The sequence below is a fragment of the Eschrichtius robustus genome, chromosome 1 (genome assembly GCF_028021215.1).
Source record: "Eschrichtius robustus isolate mEscRob2 chromosome 1, mEscRob2.pri, whole genome shotgun sequence".
In the NCBI taxonomy this organism is placed as follows: Eukaryota; Metazoa; Chordata; class Mammalia; order Artiodactyla; family Eschrichtiidae; genus Eschrichtius; species Eschrichtius robustus.
Genome location: NC_090824.1, coordinates 69,012,396 through 69,032,166, shown reverse-complemented (window position 1 = coordinate 69,032,166; position 19,771 = coordinate 69,012,396).

Sequence of the window (19,771 nt, the reverse complement as noted above, 5' to 3'; positions counted from 1 at the left end):
AGGCTTTCAGTAATAGTGTTCTCTTGGCTTAATAAAGTTAAGCACCACTTATAATGGGTACTTCACTTTGCTTCTCTCTATCATATAGCGTGTTGGTTGTTCTGTTCTCAGAGCAGAGATCTGCGTAGGTGTTCATTTGTACTCTCCCACTGTGTAGGTACTTAAATTCTCAAGCTTCTAGCTATAAAATAGTTACACAAAATGCAGTGTGAATTTTTATAAGCTGGTATTCATCATCATCACCTAATGTACCAAAGATTTATACTTCCCAATATCATTTATTTTGACTCATGCATGTATGCATTGAAAAAGCCCTCTGTATTTCGATACAAGTGTTAAAAATATAATCACTGAAAAACGTGAGCTATATAAGTTAAAAACAACTAGCCTCCGTCTTGAAACATCACAGAGAATTTATGAAATGCATAGACTGTAGGAAGATATTTTAAATAATGACAGGTTTGATTACAATTTTATCAATAGTGATATGTAACTTAGAAAGTTTCATTGATAAAAAGTTTGATATTATTCCAAAAGTTATCTGTTTAAAAAACTTTTATTTTATATTGGAGTATCATTGATTAAGAATGTTATTTAGTTTCAGGTGTACAGCAAAGTGATTCAATTATAGATATACCAGTATCTATTCTTTTTCAAATTCTTTTCCCATTTAGATTATTACAGAATATTGAGCAGAGTTCCCTGTGCTACACAGTAGGTTATGGTTGGTTATTTTTTTTTTTTTTTTTTTTTTGGCTGTGCCACATAGCTTATGGGATCTTCCTGACCAGGGATTGAACCCAGGCCACTACAGTGGAAGAACTGAGTCCTAACCACTGGACTGCCAGAGAATTCCCAGTTATCTATTTTAAATATAGCAGTGTATATATGTTAACCCCAAATGGAGTATTGAGTAGAGTCTGGTTTTGGTATCCGGGTGATGGTGGCCTCATTGAATGAGTTTGGGAGTGTTCCTTCCTCTGCAATGTTTTGGAATAGTTTCAGGATAGGTGTTAACTCTTCTCTAAATGTTTGATAGAATTCAACTGTGAAGCCATCTGGTCCTGGACTTTTGTTTGTTGTTGTTTGTTTGTTGGACTTTTGTTTGTTTTTAAATCACAGTTTCAATTTCAGAACTTGTGATTGGTCTGGTCATATTTTCTATTTCTTCCTGGTTCAGTCTTGGGAGACAGTATCTCTCTAACAATTTGTCCATTTCTTCTAGGTTTTCCATGTTATTGGTGTCTAGGTGCTTGTACGATCCTTTGTATTTCTGTAGTGTCCATTGTAACTTCTCCTTTTTCATTTCTAATTTTATTGATTTGAGCCCTCCCCCTTTTTTTCTTGACGAATCTGGCTAAAGGTTTGTCAATTTGGTTTATCTGTTCAAAGAACCAGCTTTTAGTTTCAATGATCTATTGCTTTCTTCATCTTTATTTCATTTATTTCTGCTCTGATCTTCATGATTTCTCTCCTTCTGCTAACTTTGGGTTTTGTTTGTTCTTCTTTCTCTATTTGCTTTAGGTGTAAGGTTAGGTTGTTTATTTGAGATTTTTCTTGTTTCCTGAGGTAAGATTGTATCGCTATATATAAACTTCCTTCTTAGAACTGCTTTTGCTGCATCCCATAGGTTTTGGATCATTGTGCTTTCGTTTTCATTTGTCTCTAGGTATTTTCTGATTTCTTCTTTGATTTCTTCAGTGATCTGTTGGTTGTTTAGTAGCACATTGTTTAGCCTCCATGTGTTTATGTTTTTTACAGTTTTTTTTTCTTGTAGTTGATTTCTAATCCCATAGCATTGTGGTCAGAAAAGATGCTTGATATGATTTCAACTTTCTTAAATTTACTGAGGCTCGCTTTGTCGCCCAGCATGTGATTGATCCTGGAGAATGTTCCATGTGCCCTTGAGAAGAATGTATATTCTTCTGCTTTTGGATGGAATGCTCTATAAATATCATTTAAGTCTATCTGGTCTAATATGTCATTTAAGGCCTGTGTTTCCTTATTGATTTTCTGTCTGGATGATCTGTCCATTGATGAAAGTGGGGTGTTAAAGTCCCCCACTATTTATGGCTGTTAGTATTTGCCTTATATATTGAGGTGCTCCTATGTTGGATGCACATATATTTACAATTGTTATATCTTCTTGAATTGATTCCTTGATCATTGTGTAGTGTCCTTCTTTGTCTCTTGTAATAGTCTTTATTTTAAAGTCTATTTTGTCTGGTATGAATATTGCTACTCCAGCTTTCTTTTGATTTCTGTTTGCATGGAATACCTTTTTCCAACCCCTTTCAGTCTGTATGTGTCCCTAGCTCTGAAGTGGGTCTCTTGTAGACAGTATATATATGGGTTTTGTTTTTGTATCCATTCAGCCAGTCTATGTCTTTTGGTTGGAGCATTTAATCCATTTATGTTTAAGGTAATTATCAATAGGTACACTCTTATTGCCATCTTGTTAATTGTTTTGGATTTGCTTTTGTAGGTCTTTTTTCTTCCCTTCCTCTTTTGTTCCCTTCTCTTGTGATTTGATGACTAATTTTAGTGTTGTGTTTGAATTCCTTTTTCTTTTTTGTGTGTGTATCTAATGTGGATTTTCAGTTTGCAGTTACCGTGAGGTTTTGATATAGCAGTCTATATATAAACAAGATTGTTTTAAGTTGCTGGTCTTTTAATTTCAAATGCATTTCCAATATCCTGCATTTGTGCTCTCCTCTTCTTACAATTGCTGGTTTTGACATCATATTTGTGTGCAGATGATTTCCTATTTTTACTGTATGTTTGCCTTTACCGGTGAGCTTTTCCATTCGTAATATTCTTGTTTCTAGTTGTGGTGTTTTCTTTTCCACCTAGAGAAGTTCCTTTACCATTCATTGCAAAGCTGGTCTGGTGGTGCTGAATTCTCTTAGCTTTTGCTTGTCTGTAAAGCTTTTGATTTCTCCATTGACTCTGAATGACAGCTTTGCTGGGTAGAGTATTCTTGGTTGTAGGTTCTTCCCTTTTGTCACTTTAAATATAGCCTGCCACTCCCTTCTGGTCTGCAGAGTTTCTGCTGAGAAATCAGTTGATAACCTTATGGGAATTCCCTTGTATGTTATTTGTTGCTTTTCCCTTGTTGCTTTTAATATTTTGTCTTTGCCTTTAATTTTTGTTAATTTGATTACTATGTGTCTCACCTTGTTCCTCCTTGGGTTTATCCTGCCTGGGACTCTCTGCACTTCTGGACTGGGGTGACTATTTCCTTTCCCATGTTAGGGAACTTTTCAGCTATTATTTCTTCAAATATTTTCTCAGGTCCTTTCTCTTTCTCTTCTCTTTCTGGGACCCCTGTAATGCAAATGTTGGTGCATTTAATGTTATCCCAGAGGTCTCTTAGACTATCCTCATTTCTTTTCATTCTTTTGTCTTTATTCTGTTCTGTGGCAGTGATTTCACCATTCTGTCTTCCAGCTCACTTACCTGTTCTTCTGCCTCCGTTAGTCTGCTATTGATTCCTTCTAGTGTATTTTTCATTTCAGTTATTGTATTGCTCATCTCTGTTTGTTTGTTCTTTAGTTCTTCTAGGTCTTTGTTAAACATTTCTTGTATCTTCACTATCTGTGCCTCCATTGTTTTTCCAAGATCTTGGCTCATCTTTACTATCATTACTCTGAATTCTTTATTGGGTATATTGCCTATCTTCACCTCACTTAGTTGTTCTTCTGGGGTTTTATCTTGTTCCTTCATCAGGGACCTATTCCTCTGCCATCCCATTTTGTGTAACTTTCTGTGATTGTGGTTTCCATTCCACAGGCTGCAGGGTTGTGGTGCTTCTTGCTTCTGCTGTGTGCCGCCCTGGTGGATGAAGCTGTCTAAGAGGCTTGTGCAGGCTTCCTGGTGGGAGGGACTGGCTCCTGCCCACTGGTGGGTGGAGCTGGGTCTCGTCCCTCTGGTGGGCAAGGCCGTGCTCAGGAAGACTTTAAATGGCCTGTCTGCTGATGGGTGGGGCTGTGTTCCTGCCCTGCTGGTTGTTTGGCCTGAGGCATCCCAGCACTGGAGCCTACAGGCTGTTGGGTGGGGCCAGGTCTTGGGGAGAAAAGGGTGGCCTCCAGGAGGGCCCACGTCAATGAGTACTCTCCAGAACTACCGCTGCCAGTTTCTTTGTCCCTGCAGTGAGCCACAGCTGCCCCCTGCCTCTGCATGACACCCTCCAATACTAGCAGGTAGGTCTGGCCCAGTCTCTCATAAAACCACTGCTTTTTTCCTGAGTCCTGGTTACACACAAGACCTTGTGTGTACCCTCCAAGAGTGAAGTTTCTGTTTCCTCCAGTCCTGTGGAATTCCTGTGATCAAACCCCACTGGCCTTCAAAACCGGATTCTCTGGGGGCTCTTCCTCCCAATTCCAGATCCCCAGGCTGGGGAGCCTGAAGTAGAGCTCAGAACTTTCACTCCTTAGGGAAAACTTGTGTGGTATAATTATTTTCCAGTTTGTGGGTTGCCCACCCGGCGGGTATGGGATTTGATTTTATCGCAATTGCACCCCTCCTACTGTCTCATTGTGGCTTCTTCTTGTCTTTGGATGTAGGGTATCTTTTCTGGTAGGTTCCAGCATTTTTTTGTCCATGGTTGTTCAGAAGTTAGTTGTGATTTTGCTGTTTTCATAAGAAGAGGTGAGCTCACATCCTGCCACTCCTCCATCTTGTTTCTATCCCCAAAAGTAAATTATCTTAACTGAACATCTTTGGTTTGGGATCTTCAAAAGTATAGAATACGATTTAGATTTGTCCTTTGAATTTTTTTTAAATGTCATTCTACTCTAAAATTACTCTCATGTAACAGTCAATCATTATATACTTTAAGTTGAATAAAAAGTATAGTAATTTATCTCTAAGTTGAACTTGGATATAGAATCTTGTAAGATTTTTATTCTTGATTTAAGTAATGATAATATATATTTGGAAAATATTCATTGTTACCTGAAGCATTACTTGTAGAGTATCAGTATGAAGCCCTCTCCCCTTTTTTTTAACTTCATTATTTTTTTTGTTCTTTCTAGCCTCCTTATAATGTAATTTTTCTCTCTTGGGAAGATGACTGTTGAAACATCAAAGTAAGGTCTCCTAGGAATGCTTATACTTCTGAAAGCTTGGTCTTATCCACCCTGCCTTTGTCTCCCTTGCATTTTTGTGTAAGCCAGTGACACATCAGGTCTGAAGGAATATGTGATGGAGAAAACCTAGCACAAGAGCCAAAATAATGGGTAGATAAATTGGGTAGAATAGATATTTGAAAAGACATGTAAACACTGGAAATTACATGGGCTTTTTCACAACAGGACACCTTATTTCTTCAACTTGACAATTAAACAACAGCTACCTCCTATGAACTTTTCTTCAAAACACATTTTAAACTTGAGAATCATAGTGAAAAGGTATTGCTTTTCTCCAGGGCTACAGGGAAATTTTGCAAGGGTTACTTAATGGAGGAAGGGGCACAGAGCTGGTGAAATTTTGAACGTTAGACAAGAGATGAATTTACCTACCAACAAGGGGAATTCAGAATGACCCCTGATTACAAGGTAGTGCGTTTTTAGATAGATGTATGTTTGCTTATCTATAATGTTAGGCAGAAAAATTCCCAATTACTTCTCGTGTTTACTATAAGGTAATTTTGAGAAATTATCAGTGGAAGATTTTATAATTCAAACGAGTAACTTTAAGAAACTGGAGTGGTTTGCACAGTGTGTAAAATTATAGAATAATATGCCACGAAGATTTAGGAGTACACATTATTTGTTAGGCTTATAATATGGCTGATGTTGAGTATGGATGATGTTACTGTGCTATTGTACCTAATAGTTACGTTAATTGTTATGGCTTTGGATTTCAGAAGGGAGAGTAACTGCGCTCAGGTTTAACCTCGTTTTTGGAAGATGAAGTGCATTTAAAGCACCCCTAGTTGTACATCTGCACATGATTCTAAATAACAGGAAATCTACTTGGGAGAGAGGCCATGCCAGAATGAAGGAGTAACCTTCAGTGCCATAGGAACTATTTACTCATGTTACTGGTCCTGGTAAGGACAGTACCAGGGTATTTTTGGAGGAGGAAATATTGCTAATACCTGCCTCTGACTTAACAAGGGGTAAGCCCTAAGGGATGCATATCTCTAGGATCAGGCAGAGCCTTCTAGGTTTTAACTATAGATATTTACTATATCTATATCTGTATCCATATCTATCTGTTATCTATCTGTCTATATTAGAAATATAATTACACAGGAGATATCACTTATGCTAATATTTACCCAGGATCCAGTCTAATTTGGAAGACGTGGAGCCTTTTTCACTCATATAAACTTCATTTTCAGAACTAGGAAGAGTAGTTACTACCATCTGTCCTTTGATCCTGACCTTCTCCAAATTCTTCTCAAATTCTTGGACTTTTTTTTTTTTAATTTTTATTGAAGTATAGTTGCTTTACAATGTTGTGTTAGTTTCTACTGTACAGCAAAGTGAATCAGCTGAACGTATAAATATATCCCCTCTTTTTTGGATTTCCTTCCCATTTAGGTCACCACAGAACACTGAGTAGAGTTCCCTGTGCTATACAGTATGTTCTCATTTGTTATCTATTTTATACATAGTATCAACAGTGTATATATGTCAATCCCAATCTCCCAATTCCTCCCAACCCCCTTTGCCCCTTGGTATCCATATGTTTGTTCTCTACATCTGTGTCTCTATTTCTGCTTTGCAAATAAGATCTTCTATACCATTTTTCTAGATTCCACGTATATGCGTTAATATACAATATTTCTTTTTCTTTCTGACTTACTTCACTCTGTGTGACAGTCTCTAGGTCCATCCACATCTACAGATGACCCAATTTTGTTCATTTTTATGGCTGAGTAATATTCGACTGTATATGTGTACTACATCTTCTTTATCCACTCCTCTGTTGATGGACATTTAGGTTGCTTTCATGTCCTGGCTGCAATGAACATTGTGGTACATGACTCTTTTTGAATTATGGTTTTCTCAGGGTATATGCCCAGTAGTGGGATTGCTGGGTCATATGGTAGTTCTATTTTTAGTTTTTTAAGGAACCTCCATACTCTTCTCCATAGTGGCTGTGTCAATTTACATTCCCACCAACAGTGCAAGAGGGTTCCCTTTTCTCCACACCCTCTCCAGCATTTATTGTTTGTAGATATTTTGATGATGTCCATTCTGACCGCTGTGAGGTGATACCTCATTGTAGTTTTGATTTGCATTTCTCTAATAATTAGTGATGTTGAGCATTTGCCAAAAACTATAAGATACTGATGAAAGAAATAAAAGACAACACAAACAGATGGAGAGCTATACCATGTTCTTGGATTGGAAGAATCAATATTGTGAAAATGACTATACTACCCAAAGCAATCTACAGATTCAGTGCAATCCCTATCAAATTACCAATGGCATTTTTCACAGAACTCGAACAAAAAATTTTACGGTTTGTATGGAAACACAAAAGACCCTGAATAGCCAAAGCAATCTTGAGAAAGAAAAACGGAGCTGGAGGAATCAGGTTCCCTGACTTCAGACTATACTACAAAGCTACAGTAATCAAGACAATATGGTACTGGCACAAAAACAGAAACATAGATCAATGGAACAGGATAGAAAGCCCAGAGATAAACCCACGCACCTATGGTCAACTAATCTATGACAAAGGAGGCAAGGATATACAATGGAGAGAAGACAGCCTCTTCAAGAAGTGGTGCTGGAAAAACTGGACAGCTACAAGTAAAAGAATGAAATTAGAACACTCCCTAACACCATACACAAAAATAAACTCAAAATGGATTAGAGACCTAAATGTAAGACCGGACACTAAATCTTTTAGAGGAAAACATAGGCAGAACACTCTCTGACATAAATCACAGCAAGATCTTTTTTGACCCACCTCCTAGAATAATGAGAATAAAAATAAAAATAAACAGATGGGACCTAATTAAACTTAAAAGCTTTTGCACAGCAAAGGAAACCATAAACAAAATGAAAAGACAACCCTCAGAATAGGAGAAAATATTTGCAAACGAAGCAACTGACAAAGGATTAATCTCCAAAATATACAAACAGCTCATGCAGCTCAATATCAAAAAAACAAACAACACAATCAAAAAATGAGTGGAATACCTAAACAGACATTTCTCCAAAGAAGACATACAGATGGCCAACAAACACATGAAAAGATGCTCAAATTCTTGGACTCTTTTTCACTCCAAACAAAACTGAGTTGGGGAAACCTTTTCTAGTATTTTATAGTATTACTTTCACATCCAATTTAGAAACATAAATTCAAAAATACAAAGTTATGGAAAGGAGTTAAATACAATTTGTTTTGCTTCTATTTACCTTATTTTATTTTATCCTATTTTTTGAAAACTAATCTGCCTTCAATAGATAACCAATAACTTTGTATCAACTGAATAGATGGAAAAACATATTGGTCAAGGGCCTACCCAGCAATATAGTTTTGCCATCTACAGATCCAAATGTACTAAAACACACTAAAATGAATGCACAGTATGCACTAGAATGAATCCACTGTGAGATTTCATTCCAAACCCAGGATGTTCTGTGACCCTTATTTGAACGGCCTATAGGAGTGGCTGTTTATACAGGTGGCCAGAGAAACAACTACTCTCCAAGTATTTGGACAACCAGATCTAATAAATTTCTTCCTCAGTAGTTTATTGTAGGCACTGGAGATGAAAGTTGGCCACTTGAGATACTAAAGAAATCACAAGTAATCAGGAGGTTAGCTTTAAATGAGGTGCTAGATTCTAAATGCAAGATTAAAAATGCCATACTGTTATGATCTAAAATATCAAAGTAGCTATTTTGTCAATTGTAGTTAGCTAAAAGGATATTACCATTTCTCAATATTTCATCTATTCTTAATCACTGGCAAAACATCAGACCTTTCACAAGTAGATTTGTGTAACAAAATAAGGCTATTTATATACATTAGCAAGCTGCATTTATACTCAGGCACCTGTAATAAATAAGATGTATCTCTTAAAGTTATTCACTGCAAGATGGATGACTGTACAAAAAGCATATCAGGTTTTGGTTTAGCCATTGGTAAAATGGAAATAAGGATTGTATTTATTTCAGTTGGCTATCTGGGGGTTAAATGAAATAATAGAGTTAAAATGTTTAACATGCCTTGTACAAAGCAAGCTTTCAACAGATTTTAGTTATCATTAGCTTCTTTTTAGTTACTAGTATGTTCAACTATATTTATATAGTAATCACTTAAGTGATCCTCATTATTATGAATAACCCCTTTTGTTATGACCTCTAACCAATTTAGCAAAATCGCAAAATTTCTCAAAGTAATCTGGGACTCAGTAATAGTTTCTTACCTCTGCAAAATAGCAATGGTGAGATGCCATTCTTCTGAACCATATTTTACACCAATGCATGTCTATTAACTCGTCTCCTTGACCATTTCAGAAGCTTCTCTTAAGTCATTCGAGCAAGTCCACCTGTGCTTCAGTTCAGCACAACAAATATCTATTGAGTGTTTACTGTGTTCAAACCATAAGTAAAATATGACCCCTCTTTTCAAAGAGTTTATTAGCTGTGTATAATTTATATTTTTGACCTAGACATATAGTTAAAATGAGCCTGCCTCCATAATGTTATAACTAACCTCTAAGTTTAGATTAACTCTAATTGTTAACCTTAACAGAATTATAGCCCATCTTTTCAAGTACTATGTGTCCTTATTACCATATTTACAGGTGAAGGAACTGAAACAATAAAGGTCAAGTGAGTTGCTCCGTGATTAATGAAGCAAAAAGTAGAACTCACTGTCTCCTCTTATGTTTAACCAAGAGCTCCAGAGATAGTAAATTGTGAACAATTTAAATTAAACTGAAGTGTTAAAACTTACTGGAGCAATTTTGAGATAGGTATTCTAGTTAATAAAGGATACCCAGACACAATTTCAGTTATGTGTAGTATGGGTTATACACTCAGAATGGTATAGTTTGCTTCAAACAATGATTAAAAAATAGAAATAGTACCCATCAATGGATATATTTTCTTTTTGAATTTACTGACAAAAAAAGGTGCAGATGGCACCCCAAATAAGAGACTGGCACGGACCAGTATCTTCTCTGTGAAAATGACTAATGTATCATACACTTCTGCCAGAAATACATAAAGAGACTGCCAAAAATGATCATATCATTATCAGCTAGTGTTCCCAATTGTTCACTGTTTGTGTCACATATGCATCTTCTGAAATGCAGAACTCCTACCTAAAGAAACCCTAATATCATTATAAAACATGAACTTTTGCATGTTTTTAAAATGTTTTAAGGAAACTGAATTTGTTCTACTGTAAACAAACATTTTCCTGGTGTCAATAAAACAAATAACAGTGCAAAAAAATGAATGACATTCAAGTTTCAAAAGTTATATTTGTAAGCCAAATTAGAATATAAAGGAAATTTGATCTAAATGTCTGTATAAATGAATAAGTTTTGTTCTTTCAGCTACTGTATATTTTTGCTAACAGCCATCTACCAAACATCTAGCACTAACCATTTGGTCACATAGGGTCATTGATTTCTCTCAATTTGCGATGCTTTAATAAAGATTAATTGAATGGCATGGTACAATGTACCTAATTCCCATAATATACCCTATGGCATTAACATAGAATATAAAATAAGAGGTTAGTCTGGTTATATATTACACATTAAGCATCTTTCATCTTTTAGTTTCTCATTAGTGAAACCCTGGACCACAAAGTTAGCTGGTTTTCACATGAATATATATATATATCTACATAATCAAACAAGGAAGTGAATAGTGATACACACACACATTTACACAAACGCATACATGCATGTATATATATATATATATATATATATATATATATATATATATATATATATACACACACAACCTTTTATACTATCAATTATAAAATAAGAGAGATTGAGCCCTAGATCAGTTTTATGTGTAAAATATTTCAACAGAAAAATGATAGTTGGATACAGAAAAGTGTAATTTGAAAAGTAGTCTTGTGGGATGGAGGGCGGGTGAATAGGTGAGAATTTTTAGGACAAGGAAATATTCTGTATGATACTGTAATGGGGGATATATGATACTGTGTGTTTATCAAACCCATAGAACTTTACAGTGCAGAGTGAAACAATGTACGAATTTTTTTTTTTTTAATTAGGAAGTCAAGGAATCACAGGATGGATGCAGAATGTGACCAAAAAAAATCTAACTATACTACAAATGTAAGAAATAATCTCACTGAAGAAGGTAAGGGGAAAATACTGCAATAAGGAGCCAGAAATGAGTGGCCTCTTTAGGACTAAAAGCAAAAGGAACTGTGCATAAGTAGTATACCCTGGATCATAAGTTGATTAGGGTTAACAATTCTGAAACCACTATACACGTATACTAAAATTAGATAATTAAGTGAATGGGTGGTGTATGGTGAGAGCCAGATTTCTCACTGTTGGAATGGGAAGTTATAGATAAGCAAGAAAAGGCCAGCATGATTCATGTGCTAATGGATTAGATTTGGAGATATCAATTTGAATATCTATCTATCTAATTTTATATATATATTACAGAGAGAGAGACTATGTTGCTCTGTCCACTGAAAGGGCCTAAAAGCAATGACACCCCAGTAGCAATGAGTATAACTAGTACCCAGATCTTGGTCTAACACGATTCTCCAATAAAAGGATCCAGAGTTCCTTGGAAAAACTGCTGATTCTAGAACTGGGCAGGAAATATACAAAGTGAGGCTAGAGTATATTGTACTGCCAAAAGATAAGAAAGTGCTAAAACACACACGCACACACACACACACACACACACACACACACACACAATGATGGGGGTATGTCAAGGGGACATAGTAGCCAACTGAAAGAATTCCCAATGGCCAAAACTGGCACAACTTGAGCAACAAAATAAATAAAATAGTACTAGATTATAGCCCAAAATATAAAATAAATATTCACGAATCCACACTAATATATAAATGATTGAATAGATAAAAGAGAGAAAGTAGACAAATCTCCCACACAAAAGATATCCAAATATGTATATGCTTCATCCTCGAAGAGGTGGAGGGATGACTCTTCATTGCTTAAGTTTAGGTTTCTCATTATGACTCTTTTCCAAAGAATACAGAACATACTGGGGAGGTTTTAAAAAAAGGTGTTCAGTAGAGAAACCTAACCAACACTACCTCATCCAGGTGATCAAGGACAACATCAACAATAATAAATCACGTTGAAAGTACATATCATTGATATAATACGATGAAAATGGCACTTCTGTGGTTTTCCTCCTAAAATCTCATAGCCCCAGTTTAATTGCAATAAATTCATCAGACGAATTCTATCTAAGTGACATCCTACAAAATACCTGACCAACAGTCCTCAACACTGTCAAGGTCATCAAAAACAAGGAAATTCTGAGAAACCATCACAGTCATGAGGAATCCAAGGAGACATGACAACTAAATGTAAGGATCCTGGAAAAGAAAAAGTTCTTAGGTAAAATGTAAGTAAACCTGAATAAAGTATGGACTTCAGTTAGTACTGATGTATCAGTATTGGTTCATTATTTGTGTCAAATACCATAGTAATCCAAGATGCTAATAATGGAGTATACTGGCTGTGAGTTATGTGGGAACTCTCTGTACTGCTTTTGTAAATCTAAATCAATTTTAAAATGAAGGTTTATTTAACGAAAAAATGGTCTTGTAGATGAATTGAATCATGAATGGGCTTAAAAGTGTTGTGTTGTCATTGAGTACAAAATAAATGAAGGTTGTAATTTAACAGACCAGAGCTCAGTGGAAAACTTTTTTATTTGAACATTGACTTGAAACCCCTGTTCAGCAAAAAGCATGTCAGGGCTCCAACAAGAGTGAGCTGTCACAGTGCCATGTAGCAGATGGGCATGAATGCACATAACTGGGAAACAAAACCCCAGGACCAGTTGGAAATACTCATAGGATTCCCAGTCCAGAATGTCCAAATTGTGACAGACTTTTTGTTTATTTTTTATTTTAGTAAACTCAGTTTATTGAATTAATTTCAAAGGATGTTATAGGTTACAAGCACACTCAATATAGTGATTAGAAAACAGTAAAAGCTTCTTGCTGGCTTGGGCTATGAAATCACTACTGCCTTTAAAAGAAAAAAAAAAAAAAAGTTCCCAGTTATCTTCCATCACATGCACTCTAGGGTCCCTTTCAGCTCAATTGTTTTAAGATTCTAATTTCTAGTAATAAGACCCTATACCCATAAAAACAAAGCACATATCTAAGAAATACTGTTGTGATAAAACTACAGTGACCTTGGAAGCAACCCAAATGTCCATCAATCAATGAGTAAGTAAACAAGATGTGACATATCCATACAATGTAATTGTTCAGCCATAAAAAGCAAGGAAGAACTGATACATGCTACAACGTGGATGAACCTTGAAAACATTATGCTGAGTGAAAGAAGCCAGGCACAGAAGACTACATATTGTATGATTCCATTTATATGAAATGTCCAGAATAGGTAAATCCATAGAGTGGCAAAAGATTAGTGGTTGCCAGGGGCTGAGGCAGATGGGAGGATTGGGGGCAGTAATGACTAAGAGGCACAGGGTTTCTTTCGGGGGTGATTAAGCTTTTAATATTGATTGTGGTGATGGTTTTACAACTCTGACCATATCGTTAAATGACACACCTTCAATGAGTGAATTGCATGGTATGTGAATTACATTTCACTAAAGCTCTTCCATTAAAAATGGGGAAAAAAACAAAAACAAAAGCTACAGTGACCTTAAGGGGACAGAGTATGCCCTTCCAAAATCACATTAAAGTGTTATCAGGTAGATCTCCAAAGTCAACTTCAGTCATCATGTCCTTTTAGTATTAGGAAATTTGCCTGCTTTATTGCTGAGCATATAGCTTAGATATATTACATCTCTGTTCCTGAAGAATTCTGAATGAGCTTATCATTACCCAAATTTTATGGGTAACAAGAAAGTCTTACAATTCCAATTACATTATATTTACACCTTTTCCCAAAATAACCTTGCCGCATATCAAAATAACCTTGTCCATTCATATTTTCATTTAAATTGTATTATTACTACTAAGTCACATATAGAGGTATCTTCAATAATTTTCACATTAGAACAGCCAATCCAGCAGTTGACTGAATTGACAGCAGTAGTTGACTCAGCCACATATATCACATTCATTCCAAATGCTTTATGAGAAAAGAAATTTAAAAAAAAATAAAAACAGTGTTCTGAGGCCCGAGATAAGCTGCCATGGGCCCACAAAAATGTGTAACAGGCCCCAAAAGACCTTCCTTTTTTTGCCCTTATGTTTTACTTTCCTGGTGGAATTCTGTATATGTTTCCCTCAGAAATATACCAGTGATATCTGAAACCAGTGAAGTGGAGAGTGTTACAACACTATGAACTTTGTGAGAGACAATATAGTAGTTTAATACATGGGCTCTAGAACCATACTTCCTGTTCTGCATCTCAAATCCTTCATCCGCTAGCTGTGTGACACTGACGAAGTTACTAAACCTCTCTGTTTCATTTTCTTTATCTGCAAAATGTTACCATGTCATAATTTAACAATATGTTCTCTATCAATCACTAATGCACATAGGAACTCTTCTATAAGAGCACAGTGCCTATAGCAAGCTAAAAGTTTGTGGAATGAAGGAATAAATGAATGAATGAGTCAATAGTAGTAGGAAAAGCCAGAGTGAATATGCACAACAGGAAATATGAGTGGAACCAGTGGAAATTGTTGAGTGCTAAATGGAACTTTAGCAATCATAATGATAGTAGATTTCTATCTACTATTTGCAGTGTTGCCAGTTTGCCAATACTGGAGCCAGTGGAGCTAATACTGTCAGCCTTCTTTCTGGAGATATATCTGAAATGTTAGCCATGTTGTTTTCTCAACTTACTTCCACTCAAGATGAAACTTCATCAGCTTCACACCTAATACAGGTGGTTCCCAGGCTTTCAGTAAATTTAAGGTAATTTATGATTTCATCTTTCTCAATTAATTTTCAATCAAGTAAAGTTATCCAACAAGAGTGGAAGTTGCACATGGAAACATTTTATTTTGAGGTTTCATTAGGATGCATAAATTCACAGGCCCTCCCAATCTCCATCCAGTTTTGCAAGTAATTGAAAAAAGTGACTCAACATATGCGGATACCAGTTTTTAGGTTAGCAAATGGGGCATGGCATTTTAAGTGTTTTAAATGAGGAACATTAACTGTGTTATAATTTAATTTCTAATAATGAACCTGATTTTCCTTTCAAAATGAATATCCTGTGGTAAACATGAAAAAAGTGGAGGGTGTGGCAGAAAGCTCATTATAGCATATGAGGCAGGACATCTGTTTTCCAGGGCCCTGTTCATTACCTACAGGTAATGAATTTTATTTAATTCACTTGGCCTCAGTTTCTTCATCCATAGAACAGGAAAAATAATTATGCACCTACATAAAGGCAGAAGCTTAAACAAATCCTTACATTCGCTTACTGTCTATTAACCCACTACAATGTGCCAAATTCAGACTTTTTCCTACTTCTTTAGCTGCTCCCATGAGACCCCACACAGATGTGAACTAGGAAGGGAGGACTGGTATAATCATGGTGGGTGTCATGGGTGTATGGCAGCTTACTCATGCAGCTCACTTGTACAACTGGTACTACTTGGGCTCGATCCCAATGTCCCATTTCCATCTTAGAGTGGGCTGCTGCTGAGTACATCTGACTTTGACTTGGCAGGCCTGATGGAATCCAGCTTGTAATGCGCATATCCAGATGCATGTTCACTGGCGTTTGCTCCAAAGTCAAGTATTCTGTTTCTACCAGGGCCCAGTAACATGTCAAGAGCTATTTCTCAAAGTGTGTAATCTCTACTATAGATGGCAGGGCCTCATTCCGGGTTCCAGGAGCCCACATTGAAATCTCCCTCTGAGTCTTGCCATAATCTCTACACTGCTTCTTTTCTCACTACTGACACTTGCAACACCTTAGAGTCTGCTGGATCCGATGGCCCAAGTGGTCAGGCTGAAGCACTGCAGCCTGGAACTTCTGCAGAGCTCTATTCTGATCCCAGCTCCACTTAAAGCTGGCAGCCTTCTTTGTCACCCACTGTTGCACTAAGGCAGTACTCTTAGGGGTGGAATGTGCTGCATCCAGAAGCCAAAAAAGATCTGCCAGGTACCATGTTTCCTTTTTTGTTGTAGGGGATGCAAAATGCAGCAATTTATCTTTTAGTTCAGAGAAGATATCTCAGTACACTTCTGATCCCTGTACCCACAAATTTCATAGAAGTGGCAGATCCCTGAACTTCCTAGTTTATCTCCCACCCTCAGAATATAGTTGTCTTACCAAGTTCTCCAGCATTCTAGCCACCTCGTGCTCATCCTGTCCAACCAGCATAATGTCCCTGTTGTAATGGACCTCTGTGACATTCTGTGTGATGTTCATGCAGTTCATATCTCTTTGGACTACATTATGACAGAAGCAGGAGAGCTAACACATCCTAGTGGCAACTTGGATCTGCAAATGGTTTCTGATCTGTTTTTCTAACTGGAATAGAGAAGAATCACTGGCTGCATATCATGTACCTAGGACCTTCATTATCTGCTCTAATAGTGATAACACATCAGCCAGAGGAGCCATAACCAAGACTGATACTTGGTTAAGTCTGCTGTAGCCTACCATTACTCTCCAGGATGGGGTTTCTATAATCTCACAGTAAACAGAAAATAAACAAACATGATACAGAAAATATGGTAAAATAAACAGAAATATGATAAGGACTACCTCAACTGCATCTTTAGTGTGGGTGTTGTTCCAACTTCCAAATATATTAATTCCAGTTAGACACACTTGGTAACTGGGAAATGACCACTGACTGGGTCCACTGACCCAGTGGCCACATTGTGAACCGGATCTTATCCAGGACTCCCTGAAGGTCCACTTTCTAAATAGGGTGTCATTATACTTGTAATGTTTAAGCACCACCACCTGACTATTTCTTTAGGTCCCCATCATCCCAAAGATGTCAGTAAGCCCAGCTCTGTGACTGTCACCTCTATGGTCTATTGGGCTGGACTGAGGAGAAGAACCACCACTGAACTTCTTGGTGAGCTTGGTGACCCCTCACTGGTGTATTCCTGGTGGCCTGGGTGAATAATATGCCCTCTGAGCCCTTTTGTGGAACATAATCCTCCGGTGGGCCCTCCATCCTTACATAAGACATTCATCACAGAATGCCAGATTCCCTCAGACTCTTTATTCCTTCTTTCAACATCTTTCAAGGCAACTCAGGATTTCCATTTTGCTGAATGTTGGATATAACTTTTTCCAGGCTTCTAAAGGTCAATTTAGCAGCAACTTCGCCTTATTTCCCTGGGCTTCCTTTTAAGATTTTAATCCTATGTCCCAAGAAAGTGTTCCCAAATCAATAAATTCTTTCTTATCCAGTCTTACATTCTGGCCCTCTTGATCTCTGATGTATTATCCTGGCTCCCGCTGATACATCCTAATGAATTCTTGCAATCCTTCAGGCCCAGCACATCCCCAGCTGGGTTATAAAGGGATTTAACCCTAGTTAGCACCTTGGCAGCCAAGACAGAAGGTGAGGGCAGCTCCTAAGGGAGATAACCTGTTAACTTGTAGAGGAAAGGCTTCTCTAGCATCATTCAGTACAGGAAAGTGCTGGGTGTTACTAGGGAAGGGAGATCTTTTCTGCAAACCCAGAGAATCTATAGAATCAACATCATCAAGGGTAATCACCCAGATGCACCAGCCCATGTTTTAAGGTGCTAGGATTTCCCCCTCAGCGCTCTGGCCTTTGCGTAACAGACCTGCCCTGGCTGACCATTCAGACTTCTCTGGAGCTCGGCAACCCTAACGATGATATCTTTAAGCTCCTGCTCAGATATAGCTGCTTTTCCACTACAGAAGATAGGGGCTTTCTTTGTAAGGTATCACAGAGGCCCTCTGGTTGTCACACTTAGCCATTAACTGCTTGTTAACTGCCCTTAGTCTGTCATTATCTCTTTGCAGGGCATCCACACAATTTAGCAATAACCATCCAACTCTGCCTTATTGGCACCGTTTCCACCAAATCTTTCAAATATCTACATTATTGCACCTGCCAGAGCATTCCTCTCCAAGGACATCTTCCCAGATCACCACAGGTGAAGCCTTCAGCAACTGAGCCACCATCCCGTGCCAGGGACTATTCACGCATCATCTGCCAACCAGAATAGCATCCTCTTCACCCACCAGGTCATAGGTGAGCCAGTGTCAAATCTTCATCCTACCACAGCCGCAGTGGTTTCCTCAAAACGCTCTCAGAACAAATTGTGCTAGCCCAGGTCCTCCAAAAACCCAATGATAAGACAGGATTAGACACAGAAGAAACACACCTCTGAGGGAACACAGGAAGTGAGCCAGAGGAGTCTAGGAAAGCCATCAGAATGTGATACAGATCTGACCCTTCTTAAGGAGAATGGGAAGGAGGGGTTGTGGGCGGGAATGCTTTAGACAGCAGTACAATTCTAAGGAAGTTCAGCAAGGTGATGGGAATCCTGGAGACAAAGTCAGAGAGTTCCCATGTCTCCCAAGAACGGACCTGCCTTAGCGACGTCCCTGCCACATTCGTCATCAGCTGGGAGCAGCCTGTGGGAAATTCAGCCCCTGGGCAAACACAGGGATGGGTTTCAGAGGGCAGAAGCTGAGGCTATGGGTCAATGATGCTTCATATCCTGCAATCTAAGAGGTGCATTTTGATGGCTGCCACAATAGCCAGCATTTCTTGAGGATGTAAATCACACCAGTCTCCATTCTAAGTGCCTGTGAACATTACCTCATTGATTCTTCACAACATTGTGAGACTGGTTTTTTAGTTATTTTTATGTTTATAAATGAAGCAGCTGAAGCTAAGTGGCTTGCCTGAGTTTACACAGCTAGAAAGTAGTGAGAATGGATTTAAATACAGATCTCTCTGATTGCATCGCTAGATGCCTTTAACCACATGGCCCCTGTCCTCAAAGGGCTTAGAATCTGCCAGGTAAAGAGACCTGGGAACAGACAAACGTAATAAAACATAATTGTTTGTGGTAATAATTACAGAGTGTCTATGAGAAAGACTGCTTCAGGCTACTTGGGGGAATCAGAGAGTACTTTGGCTTATACTTCAAGGAGGATTAGGTATTTGTATGGAGATTCCAGAGGGATTCCAGGGAAACAGGGAACAATGTTGAATAGAAAGAAGACATGGAAGAGCATCACAATGCTAGTTCTGGCATGGATTTAAATATTTTCAGATTATTTAAGGTACCGGTGGTGTCCTGGTCCTTCTCAAAGGGTTGAAAAAATAAGGCAGACTGTATTCAGCCCAAGGTCCCAGCAGCAGGTAAAATCTTCCACCAGTAAAGGTTTAAACAAATACTGCCAGTGCCAAAACAGGCAGAAAGGATATTGATCACAGCATAGAAAATGCAGACAGGGAGCAGTCAGTTGAAGAAAGAGTGACATCTAAAGCAGCAGCAGCCCACTGCCATTCTAGGAGGTAAAAATAAAGCCAGCAGTTGGAGAGAAGGTAGGAAGAGGCAAAATCTTCTGGAGAAGTCAATTGATTAATAGTTGGTACAAAAAGACTGTGCCGGGAGCAACAAAGA